Source organism: Protopterus annectens, chromosome 2.part0 (genome assembly GCF_019279795.1).
Source record: "Protopterus annectens isolate FY-2018-M chromosome 2.part0, PAN1.0, whole genome shotgun sequence".
Classification (NCBI taxonomy): domain Eukaryota; kingdom Metazoa; phylum Chordata; order Ceratodontiformes; family Protopteridae; genus Protopterus; species Protopterus annectens.
Genome location: NC_056728.1, coordinates 986,887,052 through 986,913,100, shown reverse-complemented (window position 1 = coordinate 986,913,100; position 26,049 = coordinate 986,887,052). Strand labels below are relative to the sequence as shown.

General features: G+C 43.7%; 1 protein-coding gene across 8 annotated transcripts in view; it reads right to left on the bottom strand.

The window, feature by feature from the left end:
- Positions 1-26,049, bottom strand: part of MPDZ (multiple PDZ domain crumbs cell polarity complex component) — a 3,829,210-nt gene that overhangs the window by 1,860,414 nt on the left and 1,942,747 nt on the right. The gene's annotated exons all lie outside the window — the stretch shown is intronic.

Genomic DNA, 26,049 nt, shown 5'->3' with positions numbered 1-26,049 from the left:
TAGAGAGGCAGGTGTGAGATTCAAGCTGCTGTATAAGGCTGTCTTTGGAATATTTTTTTTCCTGGAGGACTGAAGTCATTTTTGATGCAGAACAAGCTAAGAAAGAAATATAAAGTTTGTCCAACAAAATGTGATCCATCAAGCAAGAGTACACAGACTCTCTTTCTCATTCTTCTGATAGTAAACCACACAGAGAGACTTTGTCAGTGAAACCTTTTACATTGTTTCAAAGGAAAAGGCTTGAGAGATGGACAAAGGCACAGAAGTTGACAACAAGAATTGGGAGTACCTTGGAACTGAACCAGAGTCTGTAGATGGGAGATAGAGAACAACAGGAAGAAGACCAGCAACACAGAAATCAGTGAATAAATGTGAGACTGTAAAGCATCAATCACATTTGTGAAATACTGCTGTATAAGAAAAAGTGGAAAGAGTGGACTTTGACTTTGTTAAGGGGAACTGAAAGGCATTTGCCTCACTTCATAAATGATAGAAGCATAAGAAATAAAAGTGCTGAACTACATGCCTGGATTACCTGACATAAACACGATATTATCGATTTTATTAGAGACAAAGTTTTGAAAGACTGGCAAAAATATAAACCACCTCAACACATTGAAAACCTCAGAATGCTTTGCAATCGTACTAAAAAGTAAATAAATGAAAACAGAAAACTATACTATAACTTTTAGAGTAATAATAATAAACACAGCCCTAACAAAATTCTAGATGACCATTAAAGAAATCTTCCATCCTGGCCAAAAACTCAACCCTAAACCCCTCTCCCAATAACTCATCTCTTGAAACTGCAATACAAGTCAAATCTTAATTCATAGATAGTACAGCATCTCTAACCAAGGATTCTCCAATATTTAATCCTAATCATGCCCATCACCACATTCATTTTAAATCTGTCCCCACATCCCTTTATAAAACTACTCTTACAAAAACTCAAACCATGCTCTGCTTCTGCTGATGTCCTTCTAAGCGAGTACTTTAAAATAGCAGCCAATAGCATTGCCTATACTGTCTCAAACCTTATAAACAGGTCAAAGCAGGAATCCCAAGTTCCCTCCCCCTGTAAAAAGTCACACATTATTCCTCTGCTCAAAGGAGAAAATTCAATAAACATTATTAGCTTTAGACTTATAGCAATTGTAGCACCCCCCCCCCCCAAAAAAATACTTGAAAAATGTATTCAAAAACAAATCTTCTCCCACATGCAGGGTCCCCCTGCCAGCCTCAAACATAACTGCTAACAATGGCATTATCATCTCCCCAGAAGCCCATACTAAACTATTGGGTGTCATAGTTAATAACAATCTAAAGTTTGATGCACATATCAATCAAACTATCAAAACCATTAATAAAAATATTGGCTCTCTCTACAGAATCAAACCTTTCCTTACCCCACTTGCTAGAACTGCAACTGCCCGTTCCCATCTACTATCAACCAATTCAGGACTAAACACATATGCTCTCATTCCTACTCCAAAAAGACACAATACTTTCTCACACTCCTCACCAAACTCCAACATCTGTAAAACCATTTTAACTCCAGACTCACCATAAGTGGGGATATCCACCCCAACCCAGGCCCAAATCCATCCTGTCCAACTCAAACTGCTCCAACACAAATATCAGAACGTAACATTACCACTTTCTTCATCCCTGGGCAAATCAACAACAGCAGCAAAACCAACCATCTTTTAATGCTAAATATTAATATTAGAAGTATCAAAAATAAAATACCTGAACTCCAGGCCACAATAGCACACTACTCCCCAGACATAGTTGCTTTAACAGAAACCTGGCTAAATAAAAACATAGCTAACTCAGAAGTTCTCCCTACTGGCTACAATATCATTAGACAAGACAGACCACTTTGTAAAGGGGGTGGAACTGCCTTACTGTACAAGTCAAACTTAACAGTCCGTCAATTACCAAACTCCTACCCCTCCCCCAATAACTGGGACATACTTATCTCACAACTTCAACTTCACCCTAAAAATATCATCACCACAATTGTGATCTATATTCCATCTGGTAATACACCTGCTAGCCTTGAAGACTTCTTAACCTAGTGTTCTTCGACATACTCACAAGAAACCCTTATTCTGGGGGACTTCAACCTAGATTGGTTCACCTGTATATCAGAACCACCAAGTAATCTAATAAATCTCCATGGTTACCAGCAGCTAGTCCAAATTCCAACTAGATGTGATAAAAAATCTAAAAGAGAATCCATCCTTGACTGGATCCTAACTAACAACCCCACATTGTACCCTCACACAGGCAGTCTCCCAGACATCTTAAGTGACCACAATATAATATACTTTATACATAGTAGAACAAGAATATGCAAAGCCACTAACTATATATCCACTAGAAACACAAAAAAAATCTCTCCTGAGGTCCTCAACACTTTACTCTGTAACTGTACCCCCCTAAAAACCCTCCCAGTTGACCAGGCTGTAGCATATTTCAACAAAACATTTCTACAACACTTAGACACTGTTGTTCCATTGTGCAAAATCAAGGTTAGAACCTCTACAAACCCCTGGCTCAGTAAAGAAACCAAACAAATCCTCAAGTCCAGAGAGACTGCCTGGCTTTACTATAAAAAAAACAAAGAAACACAAAGCCTAACTAAGTACCAAGAACTGCGCAACCATGCAAAAAAATGCGGGTTCCGGCGTGTAGATCGCAGGACAATTGCCCGCGAGCTACATCGCCAAAACAAACAGGCCGCGACACCGCCAGATCGTAGAGCGGTGCGACCGAAACACACACCCGCCGTCGGAACCGATGTCGGAAGTAAAGCACACACATAGCGACGACCCCTAAAGCAGCTACGCTGCAAACCAAATGCCAGAACCGCGTAATATACACAAACGGCAATGCTGTCACGGAAACCTGAGCAAAGCAGCAGTGAAAACACACGCATACACACCACATAAAAAAAAACATAAATAACCCACGCATACACAAAACAAATGTAAACACAAGCACAAATACCCCACACAGACACAACGTACAATAAACCACAAATACCCCACGCATACACATCACAAAATTAAACACAAGCACAAATACTCCACACAGACACAGTGCACAATAAACCAGTAATACCCCACGCATAGCAAATACACATGCACATACACAAAACTATCCACGGCAACAACTTACCTGTAGATCAGCTACACTCCAGGCAAACCCGAACAGTAAACAGGCACAGTAGAGTAGAGTTAGACTCCAGAGTGGAAGCAGCTGCAGCATTTACCCTGTCCATGCGCTATGTCCCTGTATATAGAAAGCACGTGACAGCCCAGAACAAGTAACCCCTGTACATTACCCATCATAGCAATAATACTCCCAGTAGTGGAAGCCATGGAGATGTGTGAGACTGTAAAGCCCCTAAGAGGCACGTGCAGCTAACAGTGTACAGAGTTCCAACTACAAAAGTATGCACAGCACATTACACAGACCCTGTTAGGAGTTAATTGTATACATATACCTGGACAGCCTTACGTGCAACACACAGCATCTGTCCAGCTATGGCCCCCCCTAGTACAGAGGCAGGTGTGGACTGTGGACCAGGGAAGACGTCCAGACAGCGGTGTCAGCCCCCACACCCAGTGTAAAGCAGCATGTCTGCATGGTAGGTTCTGTAAACCCATCCAGTGTCCCCCATGGCCTTTGTACAAAGGTATGTAGGCCCAATTAGGTAGAGGAGGGCGCAACACTGGGTTACTCCCCTATGTAACCTCTGCCACTGAAACCGAGGCAGGGCCCCACACCCTGATTGGGTAACAGGTACAACTGGGAGTTTAAAGGGACATGTACACCACATGTAGAAACTCTGTATGAAGCAGGAGATGGTTCAGCCCCATGGCTGTCTAAACTGCAGATAGTGCCTCCATAGCATAACAAGCAGGTAGACGAACCTGTAGTATTGACATCTGCACAGTGCACCATCGCAGGCAGTACGACAAGACAGGCTCCACCACAGGACAGCGTAAAGGAACTATTGGCACAACCTATAGGGGAGTGTAGTAGCGCCGACCGTACATAGATTTACCAACTATACATGCTGTGATGGATGCCGAGAGGCCATCTGCAAGTGGTGTTACAATGCTGGAAGCTATGTACCGATATAGCCCTGGGCAGCTTGGCAACAAGTATAGCACAGTGCCCAGCCAATGAGGCAAACCGATGCTGGTAGTCGAGGGATACCTATACCATTTGGAGCGTGAACTGCCACCTAAACGGTACTGGGCATGTATTGAGCGGAGACTGCAGGCCTGTAGAGGTCGTGCCATCACTGTACGACAGGAAGGGGGCGAGGAACTGCTGAAATCACTGCCTCACCAGCATGGGCCGGATGCAACAATAGCCCAGGTCGCTACACTGTGTGCGGAACTGCGGCAGAGGGCGGTAACTGGAAATGAGTTGCCAAGTTTGGTGATGCAGAGTGTCCTAGGCACAGCGGATGAGAACGTACTGCAGGATATGCCTTGCTGTGCAACATTATGTCGTAGCATATCAAGGGTCCGTCAGAGAGCACGTGCAGCACTGAGCACGCCTCCAGTAACACTTGCGGATATTGATGTCAGCCACTGTCCACTCCGCAGTGGCACCTTTATGCTCCGTAGGAGATCTGATATGGATGGGACGGATTCCCTGGTTCTCCTTACAACAGCACAGAACCTAAGTGATCTGTGTAGAGCTGACATCATTCTTGCCGATGATGGCACCTTCCCTACCAGGGCCAATATATGTCGTCAGCTATATACACTACATGGCTGTATTGGGACCCACACCTCATCAAGGATTGTCCCCCTGGTGTACTGTCTCATGACTAGGAAGTCAGAGTCTGCGTACTACAGTATGTGGGAGATACTGAAGAGTATGACTGCAGAACAGGACTGTACCCTGGCTCCACAGTATATAATGACTGATTTCGAGAAGGCAGCAATCCGTGCCAGCCGTAAGGCATTTCCAAAGGGTATTCTGAAAGGGTGCCTTTTCCACTTTGCACAGATCATTTGGCGCCAGATCCAGCATAACCACCTTGTAGCCCTGTATGGTACGGACGCGTTTTCCATTGCCATACGCAAGCTAATTGCGTTGGCATTTCTACCAGTTGAGGATGTTATCCCTGCATTTGTGGACATTGTTGCTATGTTACCGGACTGTGCACGGCCTGTTGGCGTATTCCTGGACCATCATTATGTGCGAGGCCGACCACGCAAGTATGCATCCCACTGCTCCTCACAGCAACGACTACCGTCATCCTATCCTTTACGTTTCTGGAATGTTATTGATGTGACCGGCATGGATTTCCCACGGACCAATAACCAGGTAGAGGCATGGCATCGTCGGCTGAAAGTGTTACTGGGACGGCCTACAGTGCAGTTATCAGATCTTTTGACTGTCCTGCAACAGGAGCAGAACCTAACAGATACCCGTCGAGAATCTTTGTTGTGGGGGATGCCTGTTACACCACGAAGGAAGGCAATTGTTGTAAGGGAGCGTCGTCTAAAACACATCCTGCAACATAAGTGTGACTATAATGATGTGCAGGATTTTCTCCGTGCTGTGGCACATTTCTATAAGTTATGATTATATCATGGTTTAGTATGCACCAAGCACTCCCCACATTACTTTACATTGTGCATTAATAAAGGCCTTGCCCACAGCACACAGGTTTTAGTGTACCACTCTGGTGCCCACTTGGCATCCTAGTCTAGGCGCATGTTACACTGTTGGTTGCACATGGTGGTTTCTAGGGGGTGTGGTGTTTAGATCACATATGGGGTTTTTGTCTGACAACTGTGGTTAGGGTGCAGGGGGTTATTTTCTTTTCGCAGGGAATTGTCTGCAGGCATTTGTCACTACAGCTAAATTTCCATACTGCCATCTGTCCACATCCAGTTGTCCCACAGTGGGTTGTCGCACCGCCTAGGTGCCTGAACCCAAAAAATGCATTAGGCTGGACAACAAATCCTACTACACAACATTACAAACTAAATACCAACACAACCTGCAAAAATTTTGGAAAAATATAAACCAGCTACTAAAATCCACCCAAAAGGCAACCCCCAAACTAACCACCCCTGACACTAAAGTTCCCATCGAAAGACAATTTAACTCCCACTTTGTGAACTCAATTCTATCCTTAGTATCACAGGACAGTTCCTTCCTCACTATCCCCCCAACACAAATAACACTAATACAAGCTTTACCCTCAAAACAGTTTCCACCACTTCAGTCAAAAGCATGCTCTCCAAACTAAAAACCTCATCAACAGCAGCCGACCTACTCCCCAGCTATTTCTTGAAACTCACAGCAGATGCTATTGCTATCCCAGTCTCCACTCTCATAAACAGATCAATTGTTGAAAACTATGTGCCCAAACTCTGGAAAATATCCTATGTTACACTCATACATAAAGGCGGGACCTTCACTGAACTTAATAACTACAGACCCATTGCTTTACTCTCCCCAATGGCCAAAATCCTAGAAAAATGCATCCATACCCAGATGCTAAACTATCTCCTAGACAGCAACATCCTGCCACCTACTCAGCATGGTTTCAGACCTGCCCATAGTACGACTACAGCCCTCCTCTGCTTCACAGACAAAGTAAACCGTCTCAAAAATGAAGGTCTACAAGTGTCAACTCTTTTTTTGGATAAGTCCAAAGCATTTGACACAGTCTCACACCAAATCCTGCTAAACAAACTAAACCAATATCATCTATCAAATTCCACTCTTACCTGGTTCCAAAGCTACTTAACTGACAGGTACCAAGCTGTAAAATGGGAAAAATCCCACAGGGTTCTATCTTAGGACCACTACTATTCACAGTATTCACAAATGATCTCCATACCTCCACACAGCATGCATCTATAATTCAGTATGCAGATGACCCTACCTTAATCTGTGCTGCACAAAACATTCACCCCCTCCTGCAAATAACTCAACTAGCATTCTCTGACGTTGAAAACTACCTTACCAAAGCCCAACTTATCCTTAATCCAAAGAAAACTCAGCTTATGATTATAACCAGTTCTAACAAAAACACTAACAGTCAATTCACTATCTATTTCACTAATGCTACTCCAATTGCTCCAGTGGCACAGGCTAAGCTATTGGGAATAACCATAGACTCCCATCTAAAATCTGATAATCATCTCAACTTAACTATTAAAAAAGTACATGCCAAACTGGGGTTGCTCTACCGTATCAAACCATTTCTTACCACCAACAACACAAGATCAGCCATTGCTCGCTCTCAACTTCTATCCACCCTACTCTATGCATCTCCCTTTCTGACTAATCTCAACAAAACTGAACTAAGCAAAATGGAAGCCTGCTATAACATAACTGCCTGCTTTGCTGCAAATTGCTCATATAGAACTCATCACCGTACTGCTTTGAGACAGCTCCACTGGCTTGAACTGCCTAACCTACAATCAGCTCTGCCTCTGTCATTCTATCTATTACCTCCCCAATAAGTGTCCTGCCCTCAAAAACCTAGTACATCACTCAGCCAAAAGGCCTCTTAGATCATCAAGCAAACTACTACTAGAAGTCACCAACAGCTACAATAGCTTTGGAGATGCACTATATAGTAGTTCAGTGGCTAAAAAATGGAACTCTGTCCCTACAAGCATTCAAAACACATCATCCAAAGCCTCCTTTAAAGACCTCATGAGGCAACATCTCAAGGAAAGTTGGTAGTGCCATGATTGCTCCCCAGGCTAGTGAAAGCGGATAACACATACATACAAAATCTAGAGCATGTGATAATAGTTTTCAATCTTACTCACAAACACTGGCTAATCTACAATGTATGTACTGTACCTGTGTACTATGTATGTATTCTACCTATGTTCGAAATTTCAGCTGTACACCACAAATCTATTAATTACCTTTATTTTTCAAATTAATATTTTTTTGTTTGTTCTCTCCACTGTAACTGTTTAAGTACTGCATACCACTGTAAAAACATGTCTCCTGTAATTTGTGTGTATACTGATCGTGTCTAAATAACTAAATGTGTCTGTAATTTTTCTTTGTGGGGCTTTTCTCCCCGGGCCTCTGCTGAAAAAGGGCCTTTTCGGCTCAGTCAGACATCCCCGGTTAACAAATGTAAAATAAAATAACCAATAAACTCTTCTCTAGGCCTCACTTCTATTCTCCAAATTAAACAAAACAGATCTTAATAAACTATCATCCTGCTATAACCACATTGCCAGATGTGCTACTGGCACAGCCTACCGGGCACACCACTGTCACAACCTAAATCGCCTAGGATGGCTTGAACTGCCAAGTCTACTGCAGTTCAACCAGCTAATAGTGCCACATAAAGTCCTTTACCAACCAGAAAATACACCTGCACTAAAAAATATTATCAACCCCTACACCAGCACCCAGCCACTGCGATCATCCACTAGACTCCTAGTTCAAACATACAAATCCAACTACTCACCTGGTGACTCTGTTTACCAACTCTGTTGGAAAAATATGGAACAAACTCCCAGATGACTTGACCCTAGAACCCTCACTAATTCCATTCAAAAACAAACAAGAAATACTTCAAAACTCATTGGTTATGTCCTTGCATTAACCCCGACTAGTGACCTCTCTATTGCTTAGGTGCCTTACCTTCAACTACTTCTAACTTTTTTCTACTACTCCATTTCAGGAAGGGTCAATTGTATAACTGCTGCTCAGTGTGTCTTAAACCTGAATGTAATGTTATGTATGTTTAACTTTGAAAATAATGTTATGTTTTGTAAAGTGTTTTATAATAAGTACTATATGTGCTAAATGCTGGTATTGCTTATGACTGTAATCTGTTTGAAATTAGAAGTTATGTACTCACCATAACGTTCCATCTGAGTAGGTATCTTCATTTGTCTGCAACCTTTGGGATACGGATCCGATCTCGGATCCGAGCCGGCAACTTTTACCACAGCATATATCCGAGCTCCTCCCTTTACCCATAACCCCCTGCCAACCCTAAATGACCTCAGATCAAGTTTGCCCGATATAAGCAATGTAAATGTGCCCCGGAAGGGGCTAATCCAAGACAGATCCTAAAGGTCAGGGGGAAGGAGGGGGGGATGGTTGCAGACAAATGAAGATACCTACTCAGATGGAACGTTATGGTAAGTACATAACTTCTAAATCTGAAGTAGGAACTTCATTTGTCAGCAACCTTTGGGACAGAGTCCCCAGCTACCTGAATCCTGGGTGGCCTTTATGGAAGAACATTCTTGAGCACTGCAGAGCCAAAGGACGCCCTACCTCTGGAGACAACATCCAGTTTGTAATGGCTGATAAAGGTATGAGATGAGGCCCAAGTGGCTTCGGAACAAATATCATCTAAGGGGACCCTAGATTTAAAAGCCGCCGAAGCAGCGACGGCCCTAGTAGAATGAGCTCGGACTCCCTGAGGTGCAGGCCTTCCCGAACTCTGATACGCTAAGAGGATACAATTAGCTATCCACCTTGATAGTGTAACTTTAGAAATTGACTTGCCTAAACTTGTTTTGGAAAAGGAGACCAACAACTGGTCAGATTGCCTATGACCAGCAGTTCGATGAGTATAAAAACATAATTGTCTGTGGACATCCAAGGAATGCAGTTTATATTCTCCTTTGTTCTGGTAATGGGGAAAGAACACGGGAAGATTAATAGATTGATTAATATTAGCTTCCGAAGACACCTTAGGCAGAAAGGACGGACTGATCCTGAGGTAAACTCTATCTGGATGGAAGGATAAATATGGCGGCTTAACACATACAGCCTGAAGTTCAGAGACCCTTTTAGCTAAAGTAATGGCCACTAAGAAGGCCGTTTTCCAAGAGAGATATTTAAGATCAACCGTGGCCGCCGGCTCGAAAGGGGGGCTAGTCAAGGCTTGGAGAACCAAAGACAAATCCCATGGGGGTACTACCTCCCTGACTGGAGGTCTGAGAAGGAAAGTACCCTTGAGGAAAGCTTTACAAAGCTTAGAAGTCATCAGACGGCCTGATTCATGCCCTACATGATAATGTGAAATCGCTGCCAGTTGTACCTTGACTGTAGAGCAGCTAGCCCCTTGATGAAAAAGGGTAGTTAAGAACTCCAAAACCGACGTGAGAGGCGCTGTGAAAGGATCCAAGTGATGGTGCTCCGCCCAGATGTAGAAACGTTTCCACTTGCTTCGGTAGACTCTTCTGGTGGAAGGTTTATGTGCTGCTACTAGGATGGCTTTGACTGGTGAGGAGATTCCAGGAGTCCTAATCAGGAGTGGAACTGGAGCAACCAAGCCGTCAGCTTGAGGTTGACCAGGTTGGGGGCCGGGAGACCCAGAGGGTGGGTAATGAGATCCGCGAATGTATCCAGAATCCATGGTGGATGAATTAGGTGAGACCACAGGTACGGGAACCATGTCTGACGAGGCCAGAATGGGGCAATGAGGATCATTTTGTACCCCAGCCGACTGGCTTTCTGTAGGAGTTTCAGCATCATGGGCAAAGGAGGATAAGCGTAAAGGAGACTGGGAGGCCAAGCATGTACTAGAGAGTCTCTCGGGGATTAGAGCGAAGTAACTGTTGCATTTGGTATTTGAAGGAGAGGCAAAAAGATTGCAGCAGGGTTGCCCCCATAGGGCAAATATTTGTTTCACTACTAGAGGATTGAGAGACCATTCGTACGGAGTCAGAATCGAACGACTGAGCCTGTCTGCTAGGATGTTGGACCATCCCGGAATGTGCGTTGCAATAAGAAAGCAGTTGGTGGAAATTGCCCATTCCCACACTCTCATGGCCTCGCGACAAAGGGGATAAGACCTGGTTCCCCCCTGTTTGTTGATGTACCAGACAACTGGCATGTTGTCCGTTTGTACTGCAATTGTCCCAATCGGTAGAAGGCTGTGAAGTGCCTGCAACGTCAAAAGCACCGCCCTCATCTCTAGGATATTGATATGCAAAGAGGTCTCTGTGTCATTCCACATGCCTTGGACCGTTCTGCCTGAATAGTGCCCCCCCCACCCCAGGCGAGAGGCATCCGTGGTCACTGTGGCGACAGGGGAAGGCATCGAAAATGGTCGTCCTGTGTGGAGACTCGGGGACCGGAGCCACCACATGAGCGACGTGCTGCAAGCCCTGCTTAGGGGAATAGGATGGGACAGGGGGTTGCGAGACAGGGACCATTGTACTTGGAGGGTCCATTGCAGTACCCTCATATTTAGGCGGGCTAGGGGTAGTAGAGGAATAGCTGCCACCATGGACCCTAGAGCCCTCAGGATCAATTCCGCAGGTGGAGCAGGAAGAATGAGAATGGTCTTGACATGCAACCTCAGGTTCTGTAGCCGATCGGGAGTTAAGAAGGCAAGCATTATCCTGGAATCCAATCTCGCCCCTATAAAATCTATCACCTGTGAGGGGACTAGAGAAGATTTGGTCATGTTGATAGTTAACCCTAGATGTGGAGCAAGGTCGAGGAAGTAATCCCTGCCTGAACAGAGCAGATGCCTTGTTGGGGCGATGAGGAGCCAGTCATCCAGGTACGGAAAGACCTGAATTCCCTGAAGCCTCAGGTGGGCCGCTATGACCGCCAAGACTTTGGTGAACACCCTGGGGGCTGAGGTGAGACAGAAGGGAAGGGCCCTGAACTGAAAATGACTGGCTCCCAGCTGGAAGCGGAGGAACCTCCTGGAGCGTCTGTCCACTAGGATGTGGTAGTACGCATCCTTGAGGTCTATCGAGCACATCCAATCGTTTTCCCATAATAGGGGGAGAATAGATTGTAAGGTGGCCATTCGGAACTTTTCTTTGGGTACTGCCAAGTTCAGGAGAGAGAGCTCGAGAATGGGTCTCAAGTCCCTCGTCTTTTTTGGCACCAGAAAGAACCTGGAGTAAAACCCAGATCCGAACTGATCTGGGGGGACGGGTTGGATGGCTCTTTTTTGTAAAAGCTGCTGAATTTCTGTAGCAGCTGCCTCCCTCTGATTGCGTAGTACATTGGGGAGGCTTCTGATTTTGGGGGTTACAATAAAGGGAATTTGGTAAACATCTGGATATGATGCGAAGCACCCAGCGATCTGTTGTTATGGACTCCCACATTGCTAAGTGCTTCGAAAGACGTCCCCCGACTACCTCCAGAGTGGAGCAGCCGGGCAACCCCTCAGGGGTTCTGCGTGGGCCTCTTAGAGAATGGTTCCCTGGACCCAAAGTTTCTGGGACCCCCTCTGCCTCTTGGGCGGCGTCCTCCCGGTCCTCCTCTGCCACGAGAGGACTGGTTGTCTGGAGCAGACTGGGACTGATGCGATTTTCGGAACCACATTTTCTTCTGATCCTTTTGGTTCTTAGAAAAGGACCTCTGGGGAGCAGAGAAGCGGACTCCGACAGCAGACAACGTCTTCCCATCTTTCTCGCTCTGGACTAAAGTGTCGCAAACGGTTTTGCCAAAAAGTGCAGAACCATCAAAGGGGGCATTCGCGAATGATGCCTTAAAGGGTTCCGAGAAGTCACAGTGTCAGAGCCAGGCCTGACGCCTGATTACCAGGCCGGCTCCGCCGGCTCTAGCGGCTCCTTCAGTGGCATGTGACAAGAGCCGCATACAGGTGTTAGAAACTGAGCGTAGAGTAGACTTTCGGGAGGAGTACAGATGCTTGTCTCCTTCCGACATGGACTCTGGTGCAGCGTATTCTTTTATTAGATCCCGCTGCATCCGGATGACATGTGCCATATAGTTCAGCGCTCTCATGGAGAAGGTTGCTGAACTAAAGACCCGCTTCCCCAGGCGGTCCATCGCTCGAGAGTCCTTACTCGGCGGGTGGACCGCAGAGCTCTCCTGAGCCAGCTCTCTCTGGGTGGCCGCCACCAACATGGCATCCACAGGGGGACCTCTGCTCCAGTGGGTTCTTTCAGCAGGGGGACTCAGGATCCTATCCGAGCACTTGGGGACTGGCTCTACAGTGTCCGGCTCCTTCCAAGCCCTGGTGGAAATAAGGTCCACCAGGGGGTCGGGGGAGGGGACACCCAAGAGGTAGATGGCCCTGCTTCGAACGCCTCTAGGAATACGGACTCATCGGAGGAAGCCTTGGGGGCAGACCACCCCCCCCTAATCCTGAGCATCTCCATGATGTCTCCAAAGGAGACATCCTCGGGGGGTAAACTTGGGGAGCCTTCCCCTTCATCTAAGTCTGTATCTTCGGTAAGGGACTCAGGGGAGTCCATGTGCCTCATCTTACACTTGGCTTTGTGAGGGACCTCTTTGGGGGGGATGTCCAAGGAAGACTCACCAGCAATATCACATTCCGCAGGAACACCCAGAAACGCTGAAGCAGGCTGTCCCGAAGGCCGGGTGATGGGAGCCCAGACCAGCTGAGAGGGAGTGCAGGGAGGAGCCGAAGCCAGGACCGGGGGTCCGGATGCACTCAACAGTGCCCTCTCCACCACCGCGAAAGCCAAGGGGGAGCTACTCTCAATAGGCTCCGAGAGTCGGCTCCCACTCGAATCCGAAGCGGGGACCGGATCCGGGGCTGAGACCCTCGGATCCGAAGGACCCGTGTGCTCCGATCGGGACGGAGCCGAAGTCACACAAAGTCCCTCGGATCTGAAGCTCCGCCCATGGCACCGAGAGGTCAGATCCGACAAACTCGAGGGACCAGTCGGAGCCGAAGTAACTAGTACTGTTGGCTCCGACACACCCCCGGATCCGGCTCAGCTCCGAACCCGGGAAGTGGGACGGAAAAGGAGCAATTGGGGCAAAAAATGGGGTCGAGCTCCCCCCCGGAGGGGGGGGGGCAAGAGCACTCCCATCTGCAGCTGGGCCTGGATGAACCTCCTCATCATCCGGTCCATGTCTGCATCTGACATACTAAATGTGGACCTCGACGAGGCCACCAAGGCAGACCTAGAGTGACGCCTCGATGACCTCAATGGGGACTGGGTTGCCTCCTCCCCAGGTCCCGGTGAAAAACAAGGGGACCGGAGCCGAGGAGGAGGAGGCGATCCAGAAACCCTGGATGGAGAAGCCCGCTTGGCGGGCGGGGCCAAGGAAGAGTCCTCGGCCCGCCACTTATGGTGCTTCTCCTTCCTTTTGGTTTTTCCGGCCTCCCTCTCCTCCGGAGCCAAAACGGGAGGTTGAGTCCCAACCGGAGGAAGAGAGGCAGGGGTGGCTATCACCAAGGGCTGGGTAGCGGCCACCGAAGAACCGGAGGCCGGAGCCGAGTCCGGGGGCAAAAGGCCCGCCAGAACCAGTTTCGACCTCTGGTCCTTAAGTGCCCTGGGGTTGAACGCTGCACAAATTGTGCATCCCGAGGAGAGGTGTTCAACCCCAAGGCACCTAACGCACCGGGTGTGGCCATCCGCCGGTGAAAGCTTATGGCCACACTCGGTGCATTTCGAAAAGATGGCTTTAGGGGCCTACGACATGTCGACAGAAAAACACACTCACTAGGCCCCTACACACACCACAAACACACACTACAAACCAGCGAGGGTAGGGAGGAAAATTTTTACAAAAAAAGATGTTTAAGAGGGAACCTAAACAAACTCACACAATCACACAAGAAAGTACAAAAAAAATTCTAAGTTTTTTTCTCACAAAACCTCTGAATTGCCAGGAGCTCAAAATCCAGCTTGTAGGCTTGAAGCGCGGCAAACTAGATCTGAGGTCAGTTAGGGTTGGCACGGGATTATGGGTAAAGGGAAGAGCTAGGAGCTCGGATCTATGCTGTGGTAAAAGTTGCCGGCTCGGTTCCAAGATTGGATCCGTATCCCAAAGGTTGCTGATAAATGAAGTTCCTACTTCAGATCTAGCATTTGCTAAATGTTCAATGTGTATTATTATCTTGGAGCTTTTCTCCCCAGGCCTCCGCTGAAAATGGACGTGTATCCAGTCGGACTATCCCGGTGAACAAATGTAAAATAAATAAATTGCTAAACTATCTCCTGCAGGAAGAACTCCTATCCCCTACACAACATGCCATCTGTCCTTCCCATAGTACTAACACTGCACTTCTAATCTATATAGATACTGTCAATAAAGCTAAAGATAACAGCAAACTACTCTTCTCCTTATTTATAGACTTCTAAAGCCTTCGACATAGTTTGTAACAGCAAGCTTCTACTTCAGATGTCCTCATTAGGTCTCTCAACCCGCTCTTTCTATGGTTCAAGAGCCATCTATTCAATAGGTATTAGACAAAATGGCACGCCACCCTCACTCCATTCTTCCTCGTCACCACCGGTGTACTACAAGCCTCCATTCCTTGGGTCTCTTTAACACCGTCACAAACACCCTCCACACAAAAGATCTCATTTGCACATCTGACAACATGGCATAATTCCAGAAAATTACTTAGGAACCTTTAATAGCCACTGAAACACAGCTTTGTAACTCACAACTCATGCTCAACCCTAAAAAGTATTTTTTCCCCAAATCTCGCACATGAAAAAACAAACTTTAAAGTCCTCTCTCTCTTGATACTACAACCACTGAAGTCACTTATCATAGCAAATGATAAGGGATGATAGTGGATGATAATCTTAAATTCGACCTGCATATACAAAATTCTATAAGGAACCCTCATCAAAGCCAAAAACTTTCTCACCAATGCAACTAAAACTACACTTGCCACTATTCATCTCATCTCCTCCTCCCCACACTTCTTTCTGGCACTCCCATCCTTACTAACCTTTAAGCATCGCAAACATCAATCTAATTAACCTAGCAGGCTATCTTGACTTTCTGAGGTGGGGAGGGGTGCAAAAGTAATATATGTACAGCTGATATGTTTTTCTCTTATATTTGCCTAGGTGAATGTCTGGATTAAGACCCTTGGCTTAATTTAATAACAAGTTTTATGTAGAAACAAGTAAATAACAGAACACTGAATACAATGAGAAGTTTTCCTTTAGCAATAAAATGTTTCAGCTTGTCTTTAGAAGCCTACAGCTAAGGACTACATGTTTTTCCTCAAGTCTGAAAGGAGACAAAATGATTGTAGGGCAATAAAAAAGCAAAATCATTTGTTTCTTCAATGCTAGAAGTTATAATGTTTTCTGAAAGCATGCAAGTTATTTTTCACATATGGAAGGGGAATAAAGATAAAAAAAGAACAGACAGCAATTAGTGTAAATAGAAGCATATGCAATAACAAACATCTTAGCATGGATAACCTCAACTTTAGGTTAGTCAAGGCCTGTATTTGCAGTTGTCTACTTGGGGCAACTGTTCCTATTATAAGGGTTAGACTATTATTTGAAGACATCCAAAGTTTTGCATGTTTGTATTAAGTTAATAGGTTATGGGGTGTTCGTAGGTGTGTTTTTTATTGTTTAAGGGTTTTTAATAAAACAAAAATGCTTATATAATGTGACTTGGTTCCAATGATAAGAAAAAAAAATGTATAAAAGATCAACATGCCAAACAACAGTGGGTTATCAAAAAAACTGAAAATTGACATTCAAAAAAGCTGTGATATATAATAGGTGGGAATAATGATTTCTTATCATAATGGTAACACCTTCCATACTATCGTGCAATATGAATGATCTCATGTATAGACAAAAAGGAAAAATATATAATTATATTAAGAAATGTAGACTGCAAATAGCTACGCTACAGGAGACATATTTAGAAAGAACTGAACATGTGAATTTGATAAAGGATTTCAGGATGGATATTTAGCAGAATATCAGGGACAAAGGAAAACAGAAGTATTCATATAAATTGCTAGAGGAGCTCCAACAGTGATAGAAGAGGGGAAGAGATAATAATGGCAGATTTATGGTAGTAAGTGCTACTAAGAAATTTAACAAAATGGAAGAAATAATCAGCTTTCAGCAGGGAACATTACTTACAGGTGGTGACTGGAATTTGAATTGCAATAATGAAGATATATAGGGGGAGCTACGAGGGCAGAATTCTGAAATTATTTAGGAAAATATTTGACAAGACATGAAGTCAGTACTAGGAACTCAGAGAGAGAGACAGAGAGAGAGAGAGAGATACAATTTACATATTACTACTCAAGGTACAATAACTGGCCTAGACTAGACCGAAATTATATTTCAGATGAAGATGTACGTTTAATTGAGAACTTTGGCATACATCCAATAATTATTGGCACTTCATCTGAAATGTCATTGAAAAAGAACATGTGCAACTGCAGAGTGCTAAAGAGAAAATAAGGGACCGCCTGGATAATGTACATGAGTTTAGAAAGTTTGCTGCTAAGCAGATGTTTTTTGACAATAACTCCAGAGTACAAAAATGTTTAGCTCAAAGTCTTAGGCAACAGAAAGTAGAAAGGATTGTTACGAAACTTGGGAAGCCAACAACAAGAAAAATAACCAGTGATCCTGTAGCAGTATTAAGAGATATTTCGGAAATTTTATGAAAATTGTACAAAACAGAAATCAAGAAAGAGCACAAAAGGAAATATTCATGGAAGACTTAAATATGCCAAGGTCAGAGGTAGATGAAGCTCAACAATTAACAGGACAGGAGGAGATGAGATAAAAATGGTGATGTATAACCAATCTGCAGGAAAATCTTAAGGAATAGATGGAATTCTGGTGGAAGTTTGAAGTTACAAGGGGAAGACAGACAAAGATCTGGAAAGTTCTGTTTAACAGTATTTTTAAAGGCGGGAAACACCAACATCCTAGAAAAAAGCTGTGGTGGTTGTAATACCTAAAGATGATAAAGAGTCATCAAATTTAGCTTCATATAGACCTATTTCAATTTTAAGCCATGACTATAAAGTGTTTATATCTATAACAGCTAAAAGAATGGCAAAAGTGTTGCCAAAATTGACACAGATGGATCAATGTGGATTTGTGAAAGGGAGACAAAAATTTGACAACATCAACCAAATAATGATCCAGAGAGAAGAAGAATGCAAGAAGATATTGCTGTTGTTGGGTCTTGATGCAGAGAAAGCATTTGACAAAGTAAGCTGGGATTTTATGAGTAGGGTAATGGAAGCATTTGCATTTTCTGGTACAATAAGGCCAATTAGGAAGATGTATGTGGCATAGGAGGCAAAAAACAAAGTGGAAAGATTCCTCTCTGACAAATTGTATCTGAACAAAGGAACCAGGCAGGGTGTCTTCTTTTCCCTTTGTTACTTGCGTTGACTCAGAAATTCAAGGATATAATTGGTACTGTATTCAAGAAAAGTTGGCTTTATTTGCAGATGATATTATTTTGTACTTGAGAAGACCAGAAAAGGACATCTCAGTGTTGTGGAACATTGTGATACAATTCCATTTTTCAGGATAAAAAAATTAATGAAAATAAAACACGGCTATAGCTGTTAACTATGTACCCATACATGAACTGGTGCAGCAATACCCATATTTATGGGGACATGATAAAAAAAGAGATTATGTACTTACCATAATGTTGCATTTTTGCTGTTCATTTTCATTCTTCCTCAACTGTTGGGTTCAGATCCGATCTACGAATCTGACTGAACCATTACTTTAACTCATGGCCACTAAAAAACTCTCAAGCTCCTCCATTACCCATAATGCACCAATCTATAATATACCGCAGATCGTGTTTCTTGTTTGCTGTTTGAGATAAAAATCCCAAAACACAAAAGCAGCACCAAAAAGTAAAAATCGACCACTGGAACCACAACACTCGTTGAACATCGATTTATTTTTGAAAGGGAGATGACAGCGTAACCTCAGTTTAGATTTGTATGTAGTGATGTCATGATGTCATGTAAAACAGTATGTGATTGGTAGAATGTTTTCATTTGAATTAGCTGATATGTATTTAAATGAAGTAAATTTTTGTACAATTTGTCTGAGGAAGTCTACTATTGTGGAGACGAAAAGCGCTTTACTTTATTAAATCAGTGTTCAACGAATGCTGTGATTCCAGTGGTCGTTTTTTTTTACTTTTTGGTGCTGCTGTTTGACATAAAGTAGGAAACACTAGTATAACATTTCTAAAAAAAGAAGCCATATCTGGAGCTCAACAAGAAGGACAGAAGTGCCCTTATAAACCTCCATTCATCCAGAAATCAATTGTAAAAAGCTTGAGGGTTTTTGGGTGGGGTGTTGAGGAAGAATGAAAATGGACAACACAGATGGAACGTTATGGTGACTGCATAACTTCTTATCTGAAGTTGTCAATTTTCATTCTATTGTCAACTGTTGAGGCAGAGTCCCCAACTACCTAGATTCCTGGGTGGACTCTAAGGAAGGATATTCCTGAGCACATATGTGCCAAAGGCAGCTCTTCCTCTCAAGACCAGATCTAGTTTATAATGAGTAATAAATGTATGAGGATTAGCCCAAGTTCCTGCTACACATATGTCATCTATGGAAGCTCAAGACAGAAATACTGAAGAAGTGGCCATGAACATAGCTGAATGGACTCTTAAAGGCTTTGGTAAGGATCGACCCAACCTGCTGTAGACAAATGATATGCAATCCATCAGCCATCTGGCTAAATCTACTTTTGCAACTGATTTGCCCAATTTGGAATCTGCAAAGGACACAAACAATTGATCTGTCTTTGTAATTTATTTTGTTCTATTTAAGTAAAAATGCAATTGTCTGTGAATATCCAATGAATGCAACATATATTCACTTCTGTTTGCAAATTTAGAAAATTCTGGCAGATTAATGGAATGGTTGATCTTTCATTTTGACACTACATTAGGAAGGAAAGAAGTGTTGGTACGTAATGTGACCCTATGCCTAGAAAAAATCAAGGAGGGAGGTTTTGGGACAATGCTTGAAGTTCTGAAATTCTTCTAGCAGAGGCAATGTCCACTAAAAAGATAGTCTTCCAGTTCAGTAATTTAAGATCACGTTTTGTTGCTGGTTCAAAAGAGAATGAATGCAGTACCAGATTTAAATCCCATGATGGTGTAGAGTCTTTATAGGGAAGTCTCAGTAGGACAGTGACTCTCAAAAAGGCCTTAAAAAGCTCAGATGAAGCCAAGAAAAAATTCTCAACTCCAATATGAAAGTTAGAGATTGGTGTGAATTGAACTTTAACCACTGAGAAGCTAGCTCCTTCATTAAAAAATCATTGCCAAAAATTCAAGGACACTTTGCACAGGGGCTGAGAAGGGCCAATATGTTTCTGTTGTGCCCAAAAACACAAACCTTTTCCATTTACTTCTGTAATGTTTTCTTGTCAAAGTCTTATGGGAAGATAAAAGTATATGTCAAAGAGTGGAAGACCGCATCGATTGTCTGGCTATTAAATTAATTGAAAAAAACATGCTGTTAGCTTGAGCTTTGAGATATCTGATGAGTCATGGTTGTTGGGTGAGACAGGTCTGGAATAAAATCCAGAATCCAAGGTGGGAAAGTAGATGAGGCCAAAGGAAGAGGAACCAAATCTGCAGAGGCCAGTAAGGTGCAATGAGGATGGCTTTGTTCTTTAATCGGGCAGCTTTCGAATTAGGGGAGTTGGGGGATAGGCAAAGAGGAGACAGGGGGGCAATAGTGGAAGACAGCATCCCTCGATGATTCCCTCAGTGGGGGGGAATCAGGGCACAGAAGCTACTGCACTTGTTGTTTAGGGGAGATGCAAAAAGATGGCAGCAAGGCTGGCCCCATTGATGGAAAATCATTTCTGTCACTGCCATGCTGAGAGACCACTTGTGAGGTTGTAGAATGGACCTGCTCAATTTGTCTATCACACTGGATTTTCATGGAATGTGCATTGCTATCAAAAAACAGTTGGAAGAAATTGCCCACTGCCACAATCGGAGCTTCTCAACAGAAGGGATACGACCTGGTTCCCCCTTGTTTGCTTATGTACCAGACTACTGACATGTTGTCTGCCTGTACTGCAACTGTCTCAAAAGGAAGACAGTCTTGAAAGGCCTGCAACGCTAAAAGTACTTCTCCTAATTCCAAGACATTGATATGCTTATTGGCCTCTTCGAGGGACTAAGTGCCTTGGACTGTCTTCCCCAGAAAGTGCCCTCCCACCCAATCTGTGAAACATGCATGTCACTACAGCCTTGGACTGAAGGAAAACGAAAGGGTAATCTTGTAGGAGTTGATCTGACTGAATACACCACCAAAGGTACCTCTTGCATGCGTGCCTAAGTGATTCTTATTTGGGCTGACATGCATTGATAAAGAATTGACTATTGAGTTGCCAATGTCCATTGAAGAATTCTCATACAAAATCTTGCTAGAGGGGCTAAAACTATGGCTGCTGTCACTGAATCCAAAGCTTGAAGAATCAAACGGGCTGAAATTGTGATACTTTTCTGACCTGGAATCTGATAGTCTGCACTCTTGAAAGAGGAACAGAAGCTGTCAATGAAACCGTGCTGAAAACTACTCCTATGAATTCTATTGTTTGACATGGTTGTAACTGAGATTTATTGTAATTTATGGTTATCCTCAGAAGAAAGCAAGTCTGGAGTACCTGATCTCTCACTCTTATTAGTAGATGCTTGGATAGGGTGGTTATGAGCTAGTTGTTTGAGTATGGAAACACCTGGAATCCCTGCAGTCTCAGGTGAGCTGCCATCACTGCCATGCACTTGATGAATACCCTGGGGGCTGAGGTGAGGCCAAAGGGCAGTGCTCTGAAGTGGTACTGACTGGCTCATAGACGGAAGTGTAAATACCTCCTGCATTGCTTGTTCACTTTTATGTGACAGTACACATCCTGAAGGTCTACCGAGCACATCCAGTCCTCCTTGCCTAAAAAAGGCAGAAAAGACTAAACCATGACCATCCAAAACTTTGTGTGCCGAACTACTTTTTTCAGTTCACTGAGATCCAGAATTGATCTCCAGTCCCAGTATTTTTTTTTTTTTTTTTGGCACTAAAAGGAATCTTGAGTAAGTTCCGGATTCTATCTGGTCTGGTGGGACCTTTTGATTGACTTGCTTTTTCTAGCAGTTTTTATATTTCTAGTGCTGCTGCTTTCCTCTGACTAGGTGGAACATCGGGAATTTTGCATATAGATGGAGGTGGTAGGGAAAAGGGAATTATACAACCTCTGGAAATAATCCTCAGTACCCATGTATCTTTTGTTAAATCTAGTCCAGTTTTCTGGTGGAGGGGATAAACGTCAGACTACCTTCAGGGATGGAGAATCAAGCCTCATTTCATGATCACTGGTAGGGTCTGTCAGAAAAGATTCTCTGGATTCCTGGTTTTATGGGCATCCTCTGCCTCATGGGCATCGTCATCCATTTGAGTTCCCTCCTCTACCCCTGCAGGAATTATCTCCACATAAAACTTGGAAAGGATCTTGGGAGTTTTTGAACCACATTTTTTGATCCCCCCCCCCCCCCCCGTTGATTCCTAGAGAATGACCTTTGAGGAGTCGAGAAACGTACGCCCATGCAAAGAGGGTCTTTCCATCTTTTTCACACATGGAGAGTGTGTCTAACTTTAGGGCCAAAGAAATGCCATCAAAGGCGCACTGAAAAATGAGGACTTAAAGGGCTCTGTAAAATCACACAACAGCATCCAGGAATCCCTCCTAATGGAAATGCCTGAGCCTGCTGCTCCTGAGGTATCTTTAGCTGCATAGAGATAAGTGTCATGGATGAATTAGAAATAGCCTGTAAGGTAGCCAGCTGAGAAGTCACAGAAGTCTGAGCCTCGGCAGTATTGGTCCCCGAAAGAGATTTTGACAGTTTTGACAGTTCCTTTATCAAATCTCTTTGAAGTCTCAAATTATGCCAGACAGTTCACGGACCTAAAGGCAAAAGTCACTGAAGCATACACCAGCTACCAAATCTGTCCAACAACCTAGACTCCCATTTAGGAGGATGGACAGAGGAACTTTGCTCAGCAAGTTTCTTCTTTGTGGCCGCTGCCACAACCATTGCATCTACGGGCACTACCTTACTCCAGTATTTCCTACCTACTGGTAGTGCCAGAATCTGATCTGGTCTCTTGGGGATTGTCTCAACTGAATCACATTCCTTTCACACCCACCTGGAGACCAAGTTAATGAGCTCATTGACAGGTGGAGTAACCCAGGAGGTAGATGGACCAACTCAAAATGCTTCCAGGAATTCTGATTGCTCTGGGAAAGGGTTATCAGAGGACCAACCACACCTCTGCTTAAGGATCTCAAGGATGTATCCAAATGAGAGATCTTCAGGTGGTAATCCTGGGGACCCTTCTCCTTCATCAAAATCAGTATCTTCGGTGATTGACTCTTGAGGGAAGTCCAAGTGCCTCCTCTTTCACTTCCTCTTCCTAGGGACTTCCTCAATGGGATTTTCTGGGGAAATATCAGAAAAGATTGTAAAACCCTGTCGGGTATCCTGGATACATTGAGCTGGCTGTCCCTGTGGAACAGAATGAAGTGGCTCAAGGAGCAAGGATACATAGGATGCAGGGGGAAGATCCAAGGGGGTAAGATCTGTCTGTCCTGCCAAGGAGAGAACTCTCTTCACTACTTCAAAGGCAGAACACTCTGGGGAGAAGGAAGCCAATGGACCTGAGAAGACGTGATTCTGCTCCATCGGCTTCCACTGACCTGAAGGCAATCCACCCAAGGCGGAAGTCAGAGTCGAGCTGTCCAGTTTCTAAGCTCCGGAGGGAAAAGATGGCTCCAAAACCTGCAGAGTCGACTATAATGCCTTGGATCTGACAATGATGCTTCTGCTATGAGAGTCATCTGAGTCCAAAGAGGTTGGAGCCAGTGCACCTAGAGGTAGCTTCGGAGCTGAAAATGAGAACATTCTCAGACCTGATGCAGACAGACCTGGAAGGCTCAGATCCACAGGCTCCAAAATGATTGGTCAGATCACAAAAGGAACTGATATTGGCAGACAGGTAGAAATACGGACTTCCTGACCCAAGGGGGTCAGGAGAACACCAATCTAGATCTGTGCCAAGAGAAATTTCCTCATCATCCTATCCACATCAGCCTTAGTCAGACTTCTGGAAGAATGAGAGGAAGTGACTGATGGAGGCCTGGAATGACAGTTAATCTCAAGGAATGGGTAAGGAACCCTTGAAGGCACTGGCTCCAACAAAGGTGAATACCTTTTTCGTGGCAAGGACTCTGGATCCAACAGAGTCGGATCTGAGGGAGTCTTTTTTTTGAGGCTGAAGCCGACTGGATCGTAGTCATCTTTGGATGCAACTTGCAATGTGGCTTCCTTGGAGACTAGGAAGTAGGATCTTCTGATGGTGTTGAAGAACTACAAGGAACCGAAGGCTTCTTTAAAAACAATGTTTTGGTTTGGGGGGGGGGGGTGAGCCCCAGAAATAGCCTATGAGAAAGACAATGGCAGCAGTCCTTTCAGAATAAGTTTATTCTTTCGATGTGTGATCGCTGTGGGATTAAAATCTTTGCAGACACAGCAATCAACTTTTAGATAAAACGTTCTTCACACAAGGGCAATCTGTGCTCACATTTATGGCATTTTTTAAAGCCAGATGGACCTTTCTCTCCTTTTTCAGACATTACCCTTTCAAGAAAAGAAAAATAATATAGAGAAGTAAACCAAAATTACATATATAGATAGATATTCTTTTTTTTTAAATTAAGAAAGAATTGAGAAGAAAAAAAGTATATGAGACCAACAATGGTAATCAACAGTTAGAGTAACTGTGTAAACTATAGAAAAGAAGGGGAGGGAGGAAGGTCTAGCAACAATGGTAATCAAAAACAGACAAAATATGTGTGCAAAATGAGGGGAGGATCTAGAAAAAGGTTATAAATTAAAGGAATGAAAAGTACTAGAATTTGAAGTAATAGAGAAAAGTTATAAATGTTTTAAACTTATCTCCTACTCTAAGATGCTCGAGAGCTAAAAGCAACCATGTTAAACACAAAAGCGGCAAATGAGATCTGAGTTATGTTAGGAGTTGGTACATTATGGGTAAGGGAGGAGCTTGAGAGTTTTTTGGTGGCCATGAACTAAACTAACGGCCATAGTCGGATCTGAGGAACAGATCTGAACCAAACAGCTGAAGATATAATAAAAACTGACAACATCAGATAGAAGTATTAGGAGTATGGGTTAAAAAGGACACTGTTTTTGTCAGCTAAGGATATGAGGAACAGACTAAACAAAAGATAAACTACAAACTAGGAAACTGGAAGCTCTTGCCTATGGATATGGATAGCAAGATACAAGTAGTAAAAATGTTTTCAGTCCATTTAGGTTTTTATGACAGGTCAGGCATATTTTTGTCAATGAAAAGATATAGACAGTAATTAATAAAAGAGCTGAAGGATTTTACATGGGAAGGGAAGAGGGCAAGAGTCAAGTGGGATAAGCTGATCGTTCCAATAGGACAAAGAGATTTAGGATTGCCTGATTAGAGATAATATTTCAGAACTACACAATTAAGGCTCTTACACATACCACAAAGAGAAAACTACAATTCAAAGTGGAAAGGGACAATGAAAAAGTGGGGAGGGGGAATTCAACAAATACGGAAAGAGTGAGATTTTGGATGCCGATCCTTAAGGAGAATAACAGTCATACTGAATATTACGTTCATCAAGTAGCAGAAAGTATTCTAAAGAACTAAATCATTGTGGGAATGGAGAAAAGATGTTCTGCCAACAGGGATTACTGCAATTAGGGGTACAGAGAATAAGCAACAGGTGGCTGAATTTTATTGTAAGAAGCTAGCAAAGGAACCAAGCTACTGGTAACAAGTAATTAGAGAGGGAAAGACAACAGAATGGGAAGTGGCCAAAAAGGCATTTGGACTGCAGTCTAGAGATTGCCTTCACTATCAGGAATAAATATCAGAGTAAAGACAAAGAGAAAGGGGAGTTTTCAGTGGTGCACTGGTTAAGTTTTTAGTTGAATCTAGAACAGAAGCTGTAGTTAAAAAGGGATAACGAGCAGGGAATGTAAAATATTGCACAATAACTAAGAATCAATCAGAGGAGGTCAAACAAGACTGGTAAAAGGGATATGATAAGCAATTCACAAAGAAACAATGGGAAGACATATGGATGGCTCCCAAATATGGATGGCTCCCAAATAAGCAACAAAGTCTAAAAGATTTAGGATTTATGCCTGAAAGTGTTTGCATAGGT